A 19113-nucleotide genomic window follows, 5' to 3' on the forward strand; every position below is an offset into this window, starting at 1 on the left:
CATTCTTACATTGATAACCATCGCCATATAAATTGGCCTAAACAATTAGGCCTAGGCAGTGCTCCAAATGTGTGAATAATGTGATGTGGGAGGATTAATTAATTCAATAGTGCAGGATATTTCCTAGCAGCTAAGTGTATATCCCATAGCAAATGCAAAGCATCGGTTTTGAGAATTTTTTAATCGATTTTGTGAAATTTCTCATCACATGACACTATTAAGAAGTAAGAGATATATCTTGTATAAAATTCAAAACATCGGTTTTGAGAAATTTCTCATCACATGACACGTTATTGCATGTAGAATGGTGTGTCAAAATTATATGAGGTATAGTTTTCATAGATTATTTCATTAAAAGAGGAAGGATAAGAATAGTGATAAGATCTATGGAGTTATTTTTAAAAAATATTTTTCTCTAAGTTTTGACATAGTTAATAAATCTTTGTAAGAATTCCTTTATATGATTTTTTTATAATAGTTATTTTATTTTTAAGTTTGTTTAAAAGTTAAAAAATATATATTAGAATTGTAATTTTAATATAACTATTTCTTTTAGTGAACTCCATTTGTAAATTAAAAAAAAAAATTAAATTAAAAAATTACAAATTCATCACAATATTTATTATTAATTTAAAAAAAAAATAGAAAAATGTTACTTTAAAGTGCTTTCAATGTGTTTGATAACCGTAGAAAGGACATGACAACTTCACTCAATGAACCTCTGACATAACATGTGTGACATACTAAATAATACCATTAATTTGAATACATTTTGGAAAAAACCTCTAAAAGTCACTTTATGTAACGCCCTATGAATAAGAACCCAATACACTTTCCCAATTTTAGAAACCCCTACTTTCACTAGATGTTGTAGTATCCATTTTTTCTTTAACGTCTTTTATAGATTTTATATTTTTTATTAACTTTGAGATTGATTTTTTACACAACATATAAACCCCTTACCCTTGTTATATCTTCAATATATTAATTCATTTTTTCCTCTATATATATCCTTGCACTTGGTATGGTATTTGTCACACCCTTGTGTCGGTTCCACCGTTCGAGGCGTCGTGTGGCACCAACAAGACTTCCATAGTTAGTATTTTTCTAATCTACCAGACTATGCCAACCAAAATTATTATTCATGTTTTCTTTCATTATTATGTTGTGTAAAGAAATACATAACAAAATTACAGCAATGCCAAATTGAGACCAAGAACAATAATTTATCAACTCAATTCTTCATTATAAATATTTTGAATATTTTACAATATAGTATAATGGTGACTCAGTGAGGTTGTTGCTGCCTAGTCATGGCCTTCACTTGAACTGTCTATCAGCAGTTTAGGCCACAACATGTATCACTACTCACTACACGTACTATGCTTTCCATAGCACCCTCGAACGCCTAACCCACTGCACGCTGCCTAGTCATTGTATGATGCCAACTACTATTACCTCGTTGTTGTGTGCTATTGAACTGTCACTACCTGGTCATTATACATTGTCAACAGGGAAGATGCATTTCCCAACCTTTTCTGTGCCTCTCGTTAAGATCTGTTTGTCACATCCCATCTACATTCAACCCCTTCACATTGTGAACTACCAAAGTATGTGTGATCTAGGGTGATTTTCTCTTGCCAACATGCGGCCTCTAATATATATGTTATCCGCTAAGTTGTATTTTTTTTGGGGACGAGTTGCTTGTGGCATCGGCCCACCAAGACAAACTACCCACAAGCCTTCACTACACCCCTTGCCATATTTTCGTGTGCCATCCCATGCATCTTGCGAACCATCGAGTGTGTCTCACTCCTTCCCATGTCATTGCACTTGCCCACATCATGTAATGTTTGTTCATCCAACCAACCAACTCACTCAAGTCACCTTAATTCAGTTCACTTGTACCTAGGGGAGGGCGCATTATCTATGTTTGCACCGCCATCACACGTTCTACCCCATCACGTTTAACTGGAGTTCATTTTCTATCACCACTCTTCAATTTTCCTTTCACTAAACTTTTCACCGGGCATGCTCTTCCACATGCCTTTAACTGAAGTTGAGTTGAGTGAGCACCCATTACACTTGCTAATATGTCCACACACCCATCACACACTTGGGTGTGCCTGTTATGAAACCAGGTCAAGAAGAGATAGAAAAGATAGATCAACGCCTTAGAATTCAGCCTCTTCGAGGGGGCAACCTCCTTTACATTATATAAATGAACAATTCTTGGATGATACAAATGACAAAACCTCCTTTCTATATATAGGAGTCTAAGGAGTCACAATATAATCCAGCCGACCTAACAATAATAATATAAAGCCACAAAAATAACAATAGAGGGATTCTATGGGGCACAGAAATAACAATATGGGGGTAATAGGGGCACAACAATATAAATAAGGGGTATAACTACAATAGTAATGGGGTAATCACTAGTATTATAGGGACCCAACATGCCCCTCTCCTTCAAAAAAGTGTTGTCCTCAACGCTTGAGTACTTCTGGATACTTCTGCATAAAATTCTCATCCTCCCATGTGGAATCTTCAGCGGATAAGTTCTTCCACTTGATAAGATGCTATGAAATTGATCGATTTCGTAGCTGTCGAGTTCTTGTTTCTGTGACTTCTTCCGGTTCCAATATAGTTTTTCCTTCCTCGTCAAGTTCTGGCAATATTGCTTGAATTGGGAGCTTGTCACCTATAACCTTCTTTAAACATGAAACATGGAAGACTGGGTGCAATCTAGAAGCTTCAGGAAGCTCCAATTTGTATGCCATAGTACCAATCTTTTGCAACACCTTGTACGGACCATAATACTTTGGTGATAATTTATTATCCTTCTTAGCTTGCTTTAGGGACATTTGCTTATATGGTTGTAGCCGTAGGAATACCCAATCACCTACATTGAAACTTCTTTCACTGTGATGTTGATCTGCCTGTTGTTTCATTCTATTTTGTGCCAACACGAGGTTATCCTTTAAGAGTTGGAGGACTTGTTGTTGATGTTCGATGTGATGTTCCATTGCCTAAACCTTAGAATTTTCTCTTAAATATGATGTGATGGATGGTGGTTGATACCCATAAAGTGCCATAAATGGGGTCATTTTTGTTGCTGTATGGAAGGAAGTGTTATACCACCATTCAACCAGAGGCAACCATTTGACCCATTGTGTCTGTTTATCAAATACAAAGCAACGAATATATCCTTCCAAACATTTGTTTACTATCTCAGTTTGCCCATCAGATTGAGGATGATAAGATGAGCTATGAGCTAACTGAGTACCAAGACAAGAAAATAATTATGTCCAAAAATTTCTAGTGAAAATGGGATCTCTGTCACTTACAATAATCTTTGGGTTTCCATGTAGCTTTTGAATTGTTTCCATAAATGCAGTAGAAACTGTACTGGCTTTAAATGGATGTGATAATGCACAAAAGTGTGCATACTTGGTAAGTCTGTCAACTACCACCATGATGACACTCTTTCTCTCAGACTTGGGTAAACCTGTGATAAAATCCATTGAAACCTCCTCCTAACATTAGCTTGGAATGGATAAAGGTTGTAATAGACATGGTGTCTTTATTGTTTCAACTTCATTTTGATGGCAAACCAAACATTCCGCCATAAACTTTTGAATATCTAATTTAAGGCCATCCCAAAAAAATTCCTTCTTAACCTTGTGGTAAGTTTTTAAAAATCCCGAGTGCCCTCCTAAGGGAGAATTGTGCAATTCCATAAGAATCTTTTGTTTTAGTTGGGAATTCTTACAGAGGTATAAGCGATCTTTGTACCATAACGAATCATTTTTCCAGCTAAATGTATCAGAAGTACTAGAATCTTGTTGTAGCTTTCGAATAAGTTCCCACACTTCTTCGTCATTCTTCCATTCCTCCCTTGCTTCGTTTATCCAATCTGGTTGGGTAATAGAAATGGCACACAACAATGCTTCCACATCCTCATCCTTTCTTGAGAGTGCATCTGCCACCACATTTTGCTTCCCTTTTTTGTAGATGATTTCAAAGTCATAACCCAACATCTTTGTGACACACTTTTGTTGCTCTTCAGAGGATAGTCTTTGTTCTAAAAAGTATTTAAGGCTATCATGATCCGTTTTTACCTTGAAGTGTCTTCCCATTAGGTAGGGTCGCCATTTCTTAAGTGCATGGAGTATTGCCAACATTTCCTTCTCATAAATAGCTTTCCTTAAAAACTTTCCCTTGATTGGACGACTTTCAAAAGCAATGGGTCTTTCATCTTGCATTAGAATAACACCAATTCCATTTCCTGAAGCATCACATTCCACAATAAAGGTTTTTTTGAAGTCCAGTGTAGCTAAGACCGGTGCTTGGCACATTGCCTCTTTAAGATGTTCAAAGGCCTTTGTTGCTTCCGGAGTCCATGAAAATGAATCTTTCTTCAATAATGTTGTTAGAGGTGCTGGTATTCTCCCATAATTCTTAACAAACTTGCGATAATACCCTGTCAACCCAAGAAATCCTCGCAGATGCTTTATGGATGTGGGGATTTTCCATTCCTTAATGGCTTTAATTTTGCTAGGGTCTACCTTAACTCCTTCATGAGATACAATATGACCCAAATATTCCAGCTCCTGGACTCCAAAGAAACATTTAGATCTTTTTGCATATAATTATTTCTCATCCAATAGTTGTAGCACCCTGTCAACATGTTCAACATGATCCTTCCAAGACTTGCTGCAGATTAGTATATCATCAAAAAATACTAACACAAATTTTCTAAGGAATGGTTTGAAAATTGAATTCATCAAACCTTGAAATGTTGAAGATGCATTGGTAAGGCCAAAAGGCATGAACAAAAATTCATAATGACCCTCATGAGTTCTAAATGCCGTTTTCGGAATGTCTTCAATCTTCATTCTGATTTGATGATATCCCGAATGAAGATCCAACTTGGTGAAGTAAATTGATCCATGCAATTCATCCAGTAATTCATCAATAACAGGAATGGGGAACTTATCTTTAATAGTGAGCTTGTTGAGCTCCCTATAATCTGGACACATGCGCCATGATCCATCCTTCTTGTGCACCAATACTACTGGAGCTGAGAAAGAACTTTGACTCTGTTGAATTATACCAGCCTCTAGCATTTCTGCAACCATATGTTCAATTTCACTTTTTTGGACATAGGGATATCTGTACGGCCTGATGTTTGGAGGAACACTTCCTGGAATCAGATGAATAGCATGATCATGATCACGCATAGGTGGGAGACCCTTGGGAGTCTCAAATACCTTGGAATGATTGTCCAATACTTTTTGGAGATTTCGAGAAATAGATGATTCCAATGTGGAAACATCTAGCGAGCATAATTGTGCGATTACACCTCTTTACTCCTTTTTCAGAAGCTTTGTCATACGATGAGAGCTGATTATCTTTCCTGGTTTCCCTGCAATACCCCTTAATTCAACTTCCTTTCCTTCCATAGAAAATTTGATGAAAAGTTCTTGAAAATTAAAAGCTATTGTACCCAAGGATTGTAGCCATTGGACTCCTAGTACAACATCTGCACCTCCCATTAGAATGGAAAGCATTGGGCTAGTCAATACATATTCTCCCATGGATAGCTTGATATTATGGCACCTTCTAGAGCAATTTATTGTTCCTCCATTTGCAATCATCACTTGACACTCTGGTGCTGGATATAGGAAGCAATTCAATTCTTTTGCTACCCTACAATGAATAAAATTGTGGGTGCTTCCTGAATCAATCAACACTATTACCTTGTTCTTCTTGATTTGTCCTTCTATCTTGATGGTTTGAGGAGTGGTAATTCCCACCAATGCATTACAGGATATGGTTGGATTTATTTGTTCTTCATCTAGGCTTTGTTCCTGGAGTATATCTTCTTCTTTTGACCTTTCTTGCTCCTTTTCTTCTTCCTCTTCACAATCTATGTAGAATAATTTCTTCTCAGCACACTTATGACCTTTACTGTATTTTCTATCACAACTGTAACAAAGCCCTTTTGCTCTTTTTTCTCCCAATTGTTGTGGTGTCAACCTTATAGGTTGTGGAAGACTAGGGGCAACAACACTTCCGTCTTTATAGTTGTGAGTGGTATGCTTCCTGGTTGCGATAATTTTGCTTTCCATTTTTCTTGCTAACCTGAACGCCTTCTGATGAGCCCCAATTTTTGGTACAATTTGGGCTCATATTGCCCTACTTACCTTGTTCAACCATTCATCTTTTATCACTTATGCATTCATTTCTTAGTATATTCGTGTTGTTTGTAGGAAGAAGGGAAGACATTATATCTATGTGGCTAATACATGATGATTTCAGGTTTTTGGCATTAAAGAGAGCAAAATACCACACAAAAGGAGACAAGGAGACAACAAAGGTGACATTGCGGGTTCATAGGGAGGTTTTCCACAGTCTTGATGACCTTCCTCGTGATTTTCACCTTAACTCCGAGCTCCAACAACTCTCCCCACCGAGCTTAAAGGCAGCCAACACATTCTACAGGATCATCAGTTTTACAGCAGTTTGAATTTCAGTTGGACAGCCAAGCTCCACGAATGGAGGAAGCCAGCTTGATCTTCATTGTGTATAAATATGAAGGCCGTAGCCTTTGTTAGGGGCTTTTTGAACTTTTGGACTGATATTGTAATTTCTGAGCACAGCTCGGTGTTTGTTTTTGTAAGCCAGTTTTGGCATGACATTAGACTTTTGATTATGAATAAAGGCAAGAACATTTGGATCTAATTCTAAGCTTTTAAGGGAGATATAGCTCTCAGGTTAGGGCCCAACCTGAGAGCAATAGATCTCCTCTTCTTGTAGTGTTATTTACCTTTCTTTCCAGCACTTTGTTTCTTTGTTTTGATATGCATTTCAAGAACACAGTCCGCTGATTTGATTTATTTAATAAGATTGAGTAGGATTAGCTTATGGTTAAATCACTTTCAGTTGCTTAGATCAGAATAGGAGGTTTGCAATTCACTGGAGATCCAAGAAAAGGTTGTTAGTGTCTCCACTACGATCTCTGTTTAGGGATTGGGGTGCAGTCTATACCAACCACCAAAAAAAATGCAATCTTTTCTAGTTTTATGCAAGCTGCAACACAGTCGTTTAATCGTGGATCCTTCCATGCATTTTTCTCTTCAGCCATACTTCTTCATTACAATTCCATGCACAACTTTTCTTCATGATTTACATCGTTGTTCATTGGTTTAATAGCACAGGTAGCACTGGTTAATGAATTCTCGTTTTTGGTGCAAGACATAAGAAATTTGTTTTATTTACACTGCTCAGTATCATTCCACTTCCTTCTTCTTCTTCTTAACCTCTCCTCAAGCCACCTACTTGACCTCTGTTCAGCTCGTTTACCTTCCAACTCATCCATTGCCACGTAGCTTCATTTTTTTGACCTTTCGTTGCTGCCATCCTTCTATCCACCAACCAACTCCGTGCACTCTCTCTCCATCTTATTTCTCTGCCCCTAAGTCATCACAAGCTCCATCTCCACCTTACTTATCCACCCATACCGCTCCATCACTTCACCATCACCCAAAACTTCCACTTACAGCACATCCTGTAGAAGGTAGCAGACTTCCTGTAGAATTCCTTAGTTTCCTGTAGGATCCCCTGTAGACATCCTGTAGAAGCCTGCAAACTTGGTTGCCGAGCATCTGAACGTTGTAGACTTCTGTGGACTGATGCTAGGGACCCTCTTGGACCTCTCCTAGCCCTCCTGACCTTTCCCAAGCTTTCTCTCCCTTCGCACCACCTCTGCACAGCCAAACCCTAATAAGAAGCAAATTCACAATCACTCCATCCACTTAAGCAAAAATACAAAAACAATGTTCTTTTTCATGGAAGTAGTTTGAGTTCATGCATTTCACATCATTAGAAGTAATGGCATCATTTTTATACATTTTCACTCTCACTATTTCACCATAGAGGTTAAACTAGTCAGATTAGGGTTTACTAGGGTTTCCATGCTTTGGTTGGCTTTCAGTTCATTTTTACAAAGTAGATCAATTTCCCTTGAGATAGCCTTCGTCCATCATTTAGAAAGCTTCTTCTGAGAGCATATAGAAGTTGGCTTAAGCCCTAGCGGACTTGTGCCAGCTGACCAAGTGACAGCTGCGACAAGAGCTAGTACTTGTGCATACAGCACCGTCGCTTCCAAGTTTGTACGAACTACCGGGTTGATAAAAATTAGAGATAGGAAGCCCCATGAGTTGTAGCATTATTGCTACAATACTGGGGCCCACCATCTTTTTGGCGCCGTTGCCGGGGAAGCATCATAGTATTAGTAATTGTTGCTTTTCTTCTATTTTCTTACTCTTGCCTTCTGCTAAGTAGTTTATTTCATTTCCATTCTGCAAAAGTAGCATAGACATTTCCTGCTTTCATAGATTAGCATTTCCTGCTTTCATAGACTAGCATTTCATTTCTGCAAGCGTAGACTAGTGTTTCAATTCTGCAAGCGTAGACTAGCATTTCCATTCCTGTAATTTCATGTGAGCAAAGTAGATTAGTTCTTTCCTGCTTTCAGTTTAATTCTGCATCTTTATAGTTAGTTGTAGATCAATCTGTTTCAGTTTTGCAGGTACCAAGAAAAAAAGCAAAAACAATCAAAAAAGAAAGTCTTTTCCATTTCATGCCTTGTAGGAACCGAGATAAATCAGGAAAATTCCTACCCAACACCCCCACCACATCACTGAGTCACCCTTCTCTCTTCTTTGGTGACAGTGATCCAGAAGAACCTATAGGTGAACATCCCGAGATATACAAAGATCCTATAGTAGAAGAAGAGTTAGAGACCACTCCATCTGAAGCTATGGTTGACAATAGAAGAGAAGATGAGAGAATAGAAGGTGTCTTCCCCATCTGAGAGACCAATAGAGAGATTAAAATGAAGAACATTAGCCCCTCCGCCTTACCTCACTTCCATGGGCTGACTACTGAAGATCCTGATACCTTCCTGTTTGAGTTTGCTGTCCTTTGTAGAACCTATGACTATACTGAAGATGAGCAAAAGCTGAAACTCTTCCCTTCAACTCTTAAGGATGCAGCATTACGCTGGTTCATGGGCTTACCTGGGAATAGTATCACCACTTGGGCTCAGATGCAGCAAGCTTTCAATACCAAGTACAGGGATTATTGTAGGTCTAAGGAAACCAAGGGAGAAATCTTTCGGATGACCATGGGAAATGATGAGTCCTTAGAGGATTATGAGGAGAGGTTGCAACTTAGCTATAAGCGGGCCAGGTGCACACTTGACCCTGAATCCCTCAAGTTGGTCCTGCTCCGAGGAGTCCCTGAAGACCTCTTAGATACCCTTCACATGTTAGCTGGGGGGGACATTTACCAACTGCCTTATGAGGACATCAAGACTGTGTTTAGAAACCACTCCAGGGCAGCTCGGAAACGAGGTAGAGGAAACCTCCTCTCAACTAGTGTCCCTTTCTCCAAACATGAGCTTGCAAATCAATTAGAAGATCTTAAGAGTGAGGTGAGACAGACCATTGCCATGCAGCTAGACACATTCAGGATCCAACAGAAGAAAGAAGAAGTTGAGAGAGCCTTGGCTGTCTTCTGCCCTAGGTGCACAAGGAGACACCCTAAGAACGAATGCCCATTGCATTCGGTGGAAGTATGTTTCGTTTGTGAGGAGGACCATCCCACAAATCAGTGTCCAACCTTACCTGGGTTTAAAGCCATGTACCAAGGGACAAAAGCTCCCACTGAACCTCTCTATTACCTCAACCAAAGGAGGCCACAAGGATCTAGACCTTATCAGTAGGGAATGCAAGGGGCACCTCAAGCTTATTCAGCCCCAACCAATCGACTCCTATGCCTTCCTGGGGTCCCCCTGCTCATCCTTCCTGGTCCATGCCTCCTCCATGGTCTTATCCACCTCAGTACCCTACTCAACCTACTTCTCATTCATATCATTCACATGCCTAGCCACAGCCTCAGTGGAATGCACCTCAATCGGGGTGGAGGCCCCAGTACAATACTCCTCCCGCCATTTTGCCTCCACCACCAGTTCAACCTCATCCATTACCTCCTGCTCCTCCAAGGCAACCTCAAATTCCTGCTCAACTGAACCCGAACCCCAACAATAGACAGGCCCAGCAGGTATACACTGGGGAAACCTCATGCCCTACCTATGCTGTGGAGATCCAGGAGATCAATCTTCGATCTGGAAAGACTCTACCAGATCGCCAACCTCCTCCCCCAGAGGATGAGGAAGATAAACAGGAAAGTGAACCAAAGGCTATTCCACCCTTTCCTGAGAGACTAACAGCCACCACACAACCCAACCCAGAAGAGGATGAGCTTCTGGGTGAGCTCAAGCAGTTGTGTGTAAAAATACCACTTCTCCAAGCCATCAAGGATGTGCCAATATACAACAAACTGGTTAAGGAAAAGTGTTTCAAACACCCAGGCAGGCGGAAGAAAGATGCTTCAACCATCAATGTCATAGGACAACTGTCTGACCTTATGTTAGGACAAGTCATCTGCCCAAAGTACCTAGATCCTGGAAGTCCTGTAGTAGATGTCCACATCAATGGCACCATCATACCTCACACCTTGATTGATCTGGGGGCTGCCATTAATGTGATGACCAGGGACACCATGCTCAATCTCAATCTCGAGGGTTCCTTGAGGAAGACGTCGACAGTACTGCAATTAGCAGATTGCTCCACTGTGACTCCCGCAGGGATTGTGGAGGATGTCTTGGTCTCTATTGACTCTTGGGAATACCTTGCAGATTTCTTGGTTCTGCAACCCAAGAAAAAGCTTACTGGATACCCTCTCATTTTGGGAAGGCCTTGGTTAGCCACTGCGGATGCTTACATAAGTTGCCGTGCAGGAAACATGACCATCAAAAATGGTCCTATGTCCAAACAGCTAGTCCTATACCCTCCTGCCCAACCTTCCTTAGAGCATGACTTACCACTCTGGTTAGAAGAAGGAGAGGAAGACAAGGTGTACTCAGCACCTCTGTGCACCCTAGATACCACCAGAAGAGACCCCCCAACCGAGGATGACTTGATCGAGACCCTGATCCAGAATCCACCTTTCAGTGCACTATCCTCAGAGAAATTGGTGGAGGATGCCCAAGCGAGCACCTTAGTGGATCTTTGTACAACCAACCCTGTCACTCCCAGAGTCAAGAATGTGGAGTTCGGCCCTGAGAGAACGTTGAAGATCAGCTCCTCCCTATCTCCTTCCCAGGAAAAGGAGTTGTGTAGCCTGTTGGCCAGTCACCTAGATGCTTTTGCTTGGAGCTATAAGGAGATGAAAGGAGTCCATCCTTCGGTCTGTACCCATCACATATATATCAAAGAGGATTGTAAGCTGGTTAGGCAACCCCAGAGGAGAATGAATCCAGCTCTTAAGGACATTGTCAAGGAAGAATTGCAAAAACTGTTGGATGCCGGATTCAGCTACCCCATCTCAGATAGTGAATGGGTGTCCCCTCTGGTGTTGGTTCCCAAGAAAAATGGGAAATGGAGAATCTGTGTGGACTACCGAGAACTGAACAAAGCTACCAAGAAAGACCATTTCCCTCTACCTTTCATAGATCAAGTGTTGGATGGACTGGCAGGAAAGAAGTTCTTCTCTTTCCTGGACGGGTTTAGCGGGTACAACCAAATCCAAATCAGCCCGGAAGACCAAGATAAGACCACCTTCACTTGTCCTTGGGGTACCTTTGCCTACCGAGTCCTTCCCTTTGGGCTATGCAATGCTCCTGCTACCTTCTAGAGAGCTGTCTTAACCATCTTCTCGGAGCTGGTCCATGATGCAGTGGAAATCTATATGGATGACTTTACTCCTTATGGGGCCAACTTTCAGGAAGCATTGTCCAATCTGGGAAAAGTCCTAACCAAATGCATTGCGATGAACTTGTCCCTTAGTCCTCAAAAATGTGAATTCCTAATGACTGAAGGGATCGTGCTAGGCCATACCATTTCTTGCCAAGGGTTGCAGGTGGATCCTAACAAAATTTCTCTCATCAAGAAGGTTCCACCTCCTCAAAAGGTAAGGGATGTTCGGAGTTTCTTGGGTTTAGCAGGATATTACCGGAGATTCATTAAAGACTTCAGCAAGCTAGCTTCGCCATTGTTTGGCCTGTTGGCAAAAGATGTCGAGTTCAAATGGACTGACGATTGCCAGAGGGCTTTAAATGAATTGAAGGACAAGTTGGTGTCAACCCCAATCCTGAGAGGTCCAAACTGGACCCTACCTTTCCACATCCACACTGATGCGTCGAACAAAGCCATAGGTGCAGCTTTAGGACAAGTTGAGCAAAAACTTCCATATGCCATTTACTTTGTTAGCAAAAAATTGTCCAAAGCTGAGCTGAATTACACTGTAACCGAGAAAGAATTCTTGGCTGTGGTCCATGCACTGAACAAGTTCCGACATTATATTACTGGTTATCAAACCTTTATACATACAGACCATGCTGCAATCAAATATTTAATGAATAAACCATATGTGAATGCTCGTATTATTAGATGGTTACTTTTATTGCAGCAGTTTGATTTGACCATTGTTGACCAACCAGGTAGAGAAAATGTTGTTGCTGACTTTTTATCTAGATTGGATTTGTCTGCAGATGAGGATGGAACATTGGATGACCAGATGCCCGTTGAACATCTGTTTGCTATTTCAGTACTCTCTCCATGGTTTGCTGATATAGCAAACTACCTTGTTTTAGCACAGTTCCCTCCGCGCCTATCTTCAAGAGAGAAGAGCAGAATCATCAGAAAAAGTGCCTCATTTACTTGGATCGGGGACAATCTATTCAAGCTTGGCCCCGATCAGATCTTAAGGCGTTGTGTAAGGGAGGAGGAAGTCTTTGATATCCTCCTCACTTGTCATGATGGGCCTTGTGGAGGACATTTTGCAGCAAAGAGAAATGCCTTCAAGATCCTGCAGGCAGGCTACTATTGGCCCACACTACATCAAGATGTCAGAAGATATGTCAGCCAGTGTGACCAATGCCAAAGAATGGGGAAACCGACCCAAAGGGATGAGATGCCTCTCCAACCTCTGGTGACTCTTGAGCCATTTGAGAAGAAGGGTATGGACTTTGTGGGCCCAATCAACCCCCCTTCGAGGCAAAGGTCTTACATCATTGTGTGCACTGACTACCTAACAAAGTGGGCAGAGACCAAAGCAATCAAAGCAGCAACAGAAGAAAAGGTGGCCGAGTTCCTAAGAGAAAACATCTTCTATAAGTTTGGCTATCCAAGAGAGCTGGTCATCGATCAAGGGAGCCAGTTCACCTCCAACCTGGTTGAAGATCTACTAGCTCATCACAAGATCAAGCATAGGACTTCCACCCCCTATCACCCTCAAGCATATGGGTAGGTGGAAGTCACCAATAGAGCATTAGAAGGGATCTTGACTAAGGTGGTGAGCAGCAGCAGAAAGGACTGGGCAGATCGCCTGGTTGAAGCCACATGGGCTTACAACACCACTTGGAAGACCACCACCGGCTTCACCCCTTATGAGCTGGTCTATGGGAAGAAAGCTTTGCTGTCCATTGAGTTTGAATAAAACACTTTGAGGATGGCAGCTCAGCTGGACCTAGATCTCAGCCATGCACAACAAGAAAGGCTATTGCAGCTGAATGGACTGGATTAGCACCGAATGCAGGCCCTCCTTCACCCAGAAGTGGTTCAACTTGAGAGAAAGGTGTGGCATGACCAACATCTCTATGACAAACAATTTTAGCCGGGAGATTGGGTTTTGTTGTATGACTCCAGATACAAAGATTTCAAGGGAAAGCTGAGAACCAGATGGCTAGGGCCATATTCAGTGGAAAAATGTCATGACAATGGATCTGTTCTTATTCGGACCATTGATGAGGAAGCCATCCCCATGGTTGTCAATGGGCATCGATTGAAGATCTACAGGAAGCCTCCCTCAAGACAAGAGTTCATCAAAACTATGAAGAAGGCAGTGTTGGTCATAGAGAAGGGTTATGCCTCTGCTTTGGGCATACCCTGAAGAATCTAAAAAAAAATAAAATTAAAGAAATAATAAAGATCCTTGGGTGAAAACCTTTCTGAGGCGCCCAGGGCAGGTGGTAGGGGTGAAAACCTCATTGAGGCGCCCCTATTGTCTTTTCAAAAAAAAAAAAAAGAGATTGGAAAAAGATCCTTGAGTGAAAACCTCTTTGAGGCGCTTAAGGTAGATGGCAAGGGTGAAAACCTCAATGAGGCGCCCCTGTTATCTTTCAAAAAAAAAAAGAAAAAAAGAAAAAAAGAAAAAGAAGAAATAAAACACAAGAAAAAAACAAGGTCAGCAGATTCATTATGTAAAATTGCATGCAGGTGATCTATGGAGGAGAGGAAGCCTCTCAACTCAAAGCCAAGGGTCCTCATCATGCAGTCAGGACACCTCACCAACACTTCCTCCAAGAATACTCATTTTCTCCAAGGTATGTGCAATTTTATTACAGCTTGAGTCTTCTATAGGAAGACGCAGATTTCCTACAGGAAGACGCATATTTTCTACAGGAAGATGCAGAGTTTCTACAGGAAGATGCAGATTTTCTACAGGAAGGTGCAGACTCTCTACAGGAACGCAACCTTTCTACAGGAAGCTCTGTATTTCTACAGGAAACTTCCTGTAGAAGCTCAGAACGGGCTAGAATTCATTTCATGAGGAGATCTAACGGCTAAGGATCGGTTTGGACGCATGCAAGCCACTGTTGTCACCCTTGCACATTCCTATTATCTTGTTCCACCATCCTTGTCGACATGCAACAAAGTTACCTGCACCAGCAAAGCAGATCGATGAGTCTCGAGAAAAAGAAAATTTTAAATGAAAAAAAACGCTAGAGATCTCACACCATGTGCATCCCAGTCATCCAGAAGCTCCGGGAGCATGATCGTGAGGCCATCCATCGTCGTGCAGCATGCACCCTAGGCGGAAAAATGGTTCCAAGACATCCCGCGGGAGTCGTGTAACAGTTAAGCCTGCTAGAGTGGATACCATTCACCGCACAGGCCATATGAAATGAAACGTGGGCGCATGCAACTAAAGCATTCCATCCATCGTCGGCAACTTGTGAACATGGACCTCCGGGTTTGTGTAAGTTCGCCAGCAGCAGGTAAATCGACTCATCTGCGTCCAAAGAGCCGAAACATCGTGTGCAGCCGCGTAGGTAAGTGTCTCGACCCTTCCTTCCATCGGATTGCATGAATGTTACTTTGATTGATTGCTAAGTGTAAAGGTGAATGGGTTGAGCGGCCGTATGGCCATTTGGCAGGCCACGTCGGCCAGTTAATGGTCTAGTTGGATGTGTGGGTGGCGGCCATGACAAAAAGAATAGCAGCACGCACGTGAGAGAAATCCCGTCGAAAAAAAAAATGAGTTTAACCGAAGAGGCAGCGGCAGATCTGCGGGAATTGATGCGGCAGCAAGTGAATGCGCAGTTGAATGATGGGGTGACGTCACCCAACGGTTCGGCGGGGACAGCTCACCCCCGCGCCACGGATTCCGCCGAATTCAAAATCTAATTGGCTAGATTGCACTCATGCATGTATCAACCACCGTTTTGAACTCGAGCGGCTATCCTGATCCTTCTGTAGTGTGATACGCCGAGCCTTTGGTTATCAGAACGATTGAGAATCACACCCAAGGCGCAGACCGACTGCAGTCTCTCCCGAAAATCGCGCGCTGCATTCTACAGGAATGCTGTCATTCTATAGGAACGTTGTCATTCTACAGGAACGTTGTCATCCTACAGGAACGCAGTTTCTACAGGAAAGCGGGTGCCTCATGTAAAAAGGTGGCCAATTAAAAAAGGTAACCCTGAACTCTTCATGCACTGGTTATTAAAGGTGGCAGGATTGTCATCCACAGTCTGGTCATAGAAAAACGGTGAAATTGTTGTCTGTTGTGCCTATACTGTCATTCTACAGGATGTCGAGTAATTAAACTATGTTAAGTTCCTCAGGGATAAGTTTTGTGGGTTATGTGCATGACATTCTACGCTCTGTCTCAGTAAACCAAAATTTCTTCCACAATCACCACCTCTGGTCAAGTAAACTGTTTTATCATGCCGGGTGGGTTTATTAGACGAGAACCCACTGATTCCACCAAGTTAAGGGAAAACCAGGAAGTGGTGGAGCTCTTCAGATGGGTTCAATGGATATCTTTTTGTGACAAATTGCAGGGGTACGATGATGAAGTGGCAGAAGAATTTTTGCAGGCTCTGAAGCTGAAATCCAAGACACTGGCCACAGTGAACTTCAGGGGTCTAAGCCTCAAGCTCACCCCGCAATATATCAGTCGAATTACTGAACTTCCGATGGGTTTGCCATGGGACAAGGAAGAAAGGAAGTTGAGCCAGCAGCCCAAGAAAGAATTCTTCCCACCTGAGGAGGAATTCTCGGAGGACAAAAATGGGGTGCGAAGAACCAGCTTGCTGCCACCATGGAATGAAGTCAGCCTGCAAATCATGAAGTATATAACCTGTGAAGGCTGTTTTAGCATCGTGTACGCATATCACTTTCGATTGCTCACTGAATTAAGGCACCGAATTGATCTTCCTGTAGAACAGAAACTGAGCATTCCTTATTTCCTGCTACAGTCCCTAATTGAGTGTGCCACAAAGTTAAAAGAGGGCATACCAGATCAGGTAGCCCACCATGGGTTGATCAAACTTCTTGTGGAGGATGCACTTCATTCATATAAGGTTCCCCTCTCATGGGAATCATTCAGGAATTTGACAAGAGATGGAGACATAAAAATGTTGATTGAAGAAACGGGTTCCTCCAGCAGTGAGGAAAAAGAAGCAGTGGTCGAGGGAAAGAAAGAAAAAGGCCAGAAGACCCCGACCACAGTGCAGAAGAAAGAACAAAAGAAGAAGCATGAGGAAAAGGATGACAGAGGAAAAGGTGACACACCCATCTTGTCAGCAAGAGAAAAGAGCTTGAAGAGCAGAACGGACAAAGCTGAGGTGGTCCACATCAGCCCAAGTACCTCATCAGCACCTGCAACCAAACTAAAAAGCAAAACCCATGAAGCAAAGCAAGCAAAGGTGGTGACACCCGTGTCTACAGGAAAGCAGAAACAGGCTTCTACAGGAAGCCCGAAAACAGAGACAGGGGCTTCTACAGGAAGCCCGAAATTGGCAAAAGAGGCTTCTACAGGAAGCCCGAAAATCATTGAAAAAGAGGCTTCTACAGGAAGCCCGAAAATTACCAAAACAGGGGCTTCTACAGGAAGCCCGGGAGTGGCTAAAACAGGGTCTTCTACAGGAAGCCCAAAATTGGTAAAGAAAGGGTCTTCTACAAAAGGCCCAGAAGTGGGTAAAGCAGGGTCTTCTGCAGGAAGCCCGAAATCAGAAAAGAAGCGGCCCTCTACAGGGAGCCCTGAGAAAGAAAAACACAAGAAAGAGAAGGCTGGCATTCTCGAAAAGGAGGCAGCAGCTATGCTGGCCGCCCTCAGTACACCTCCAAAGCCGAAGGAGAAGAGAGAGAGGGAGATCCCTCTACCTTTTGAAGCCAGGAGAAGTAAGAGAATAAACACGGGCAAGCCGCAACCTCCACCCAGCAGCCAAACCATTTTGGGTGGTGTCCCTACTTCACCCAGTGAAAGATCCCCCTCTAAGACATCGGCCACCCCTGAGAGAGGAAGCCCAAAAATAACCTCCTAGACACGAAAAATAGGCCAATCGGCTTCCGAAGCCCGGCTCAAGGAAATAGGAAAGGGGGAGGAAAAGCCACCCTCGTCACCGCCAAGGGCAGAAGAGGCAGGGCCACCAAGAACAGGAAAGGAAGAGCATGCTCCAGGCTCTATTTCTCGGCCAAGGACAAGGAGCCGGAGCAAAGTTGCTCAAGGATGAGCAAATATTTTAGCTGGGGGGTGATGATGAGCCCCAATTTTTGGTACAATTTGGGCTCATATTGGCCTACTTACCTTGTTCAACCATTCATCTTTTATCACTTATGCATTCATTTCTTAGTATATTCGTGTTGTTTGTAGGAAGAAGGGCAGACATTATATCTATGTGGCTAATACATTATCATTTCAGGTTTTTGTCATTAAAGAGAGCAAAAGACCACGAAAAAGGAGACAAGGAGACAACAAAGGTGACATTGCGGGTTCATAGGGAGGTTGTCCACAGTCTTGATGACCTTCCTCGTGATTTTCACCTTAACTCCGAGCTCCAATAGCTCTCCCCACCGAGCTTAAAGGCAGCCAACATGTTCTACAGGATCAGCAGTTTTACGGCAGTTTGACTTTCAGTTGGACAGCCAAGCTCCACGAAGGGAGGAAGCCAGCTTGATCTTCATTGTGTATAAATATGAAGGCCATAGCCTTTGTTAGGGGCTTTTTGAACTTTTGGACTGATATTATAATTTCTGAGCACAGCTTGGTGTTTGTTTTTGTAAGCCAGTTTTGGCCTGACATTAGACTTTTGATTATGAATAAAGGCAAGCAGATTTGGATCTAATTCTGAGCTTTTAAGGGAGTTATAGCTCTCAGGTTAGGGCCCAGCCTGAGAGCAATAGATCTCCTCTTCTTGTAGTGTTATTTACCTTTCTTTCCAACACTTTGTTTCTTTGTTTTGATATGCATTTCAAGAACACAGTCCGCTGATTTGATTTATTTAATAAGATTGAGTAGGATTAGCTTATGGTTAAATCACTTTCAGTTGCTTAGATCAAAATAGGAGGTTTGCAATTCATTGGAGCTCCAAGAAAAGGTTGTTAGTGTCTCCACTGCCATCTCTGTTTAGGGATTGGGGTGCAGTCTATACCAACCACCAAAAAAAACGCAGTCTTTTCTACTTTTATGCAAGCTGCAACAGAGTCGTTTAATCGTGGATCCTTCCATGCATTTTTCTCTTCAGCCATACTTCTTCATTAAAATTCCATGCACAACTTTTCTTCATGATTTACATCGTTGTTCATTGGTTTAATAGCACAGGTAGCACTGGTCAATGAATTCTCGTTTTTGGTGCAAGACATAAGCAATTTGTTTTATTTACACTGCTCAGTATCATTCCACTTCCTTCTTCTTCTTCTTAACCTCTCCTCAAGCCACCTACTCGACCTCTGTTCAGCTCATTTACCTTCC

This window comes from Pinus tabuliformis, chromosome 5_2 (genome assembly GCF_031772625.1).
Source record: "Pinus tabuliformis cultivar Carrire ecotype Pingquan chromosome 5_2, CPIR1, whole genome shotgun sequence".
Classification (NCBI taxonomy): Eukaryota; Viridiplantae; Streptophyta; class Pinopsida; order Pinales; family Pinaceae; genus Pinus; species Pinus tabuliformis.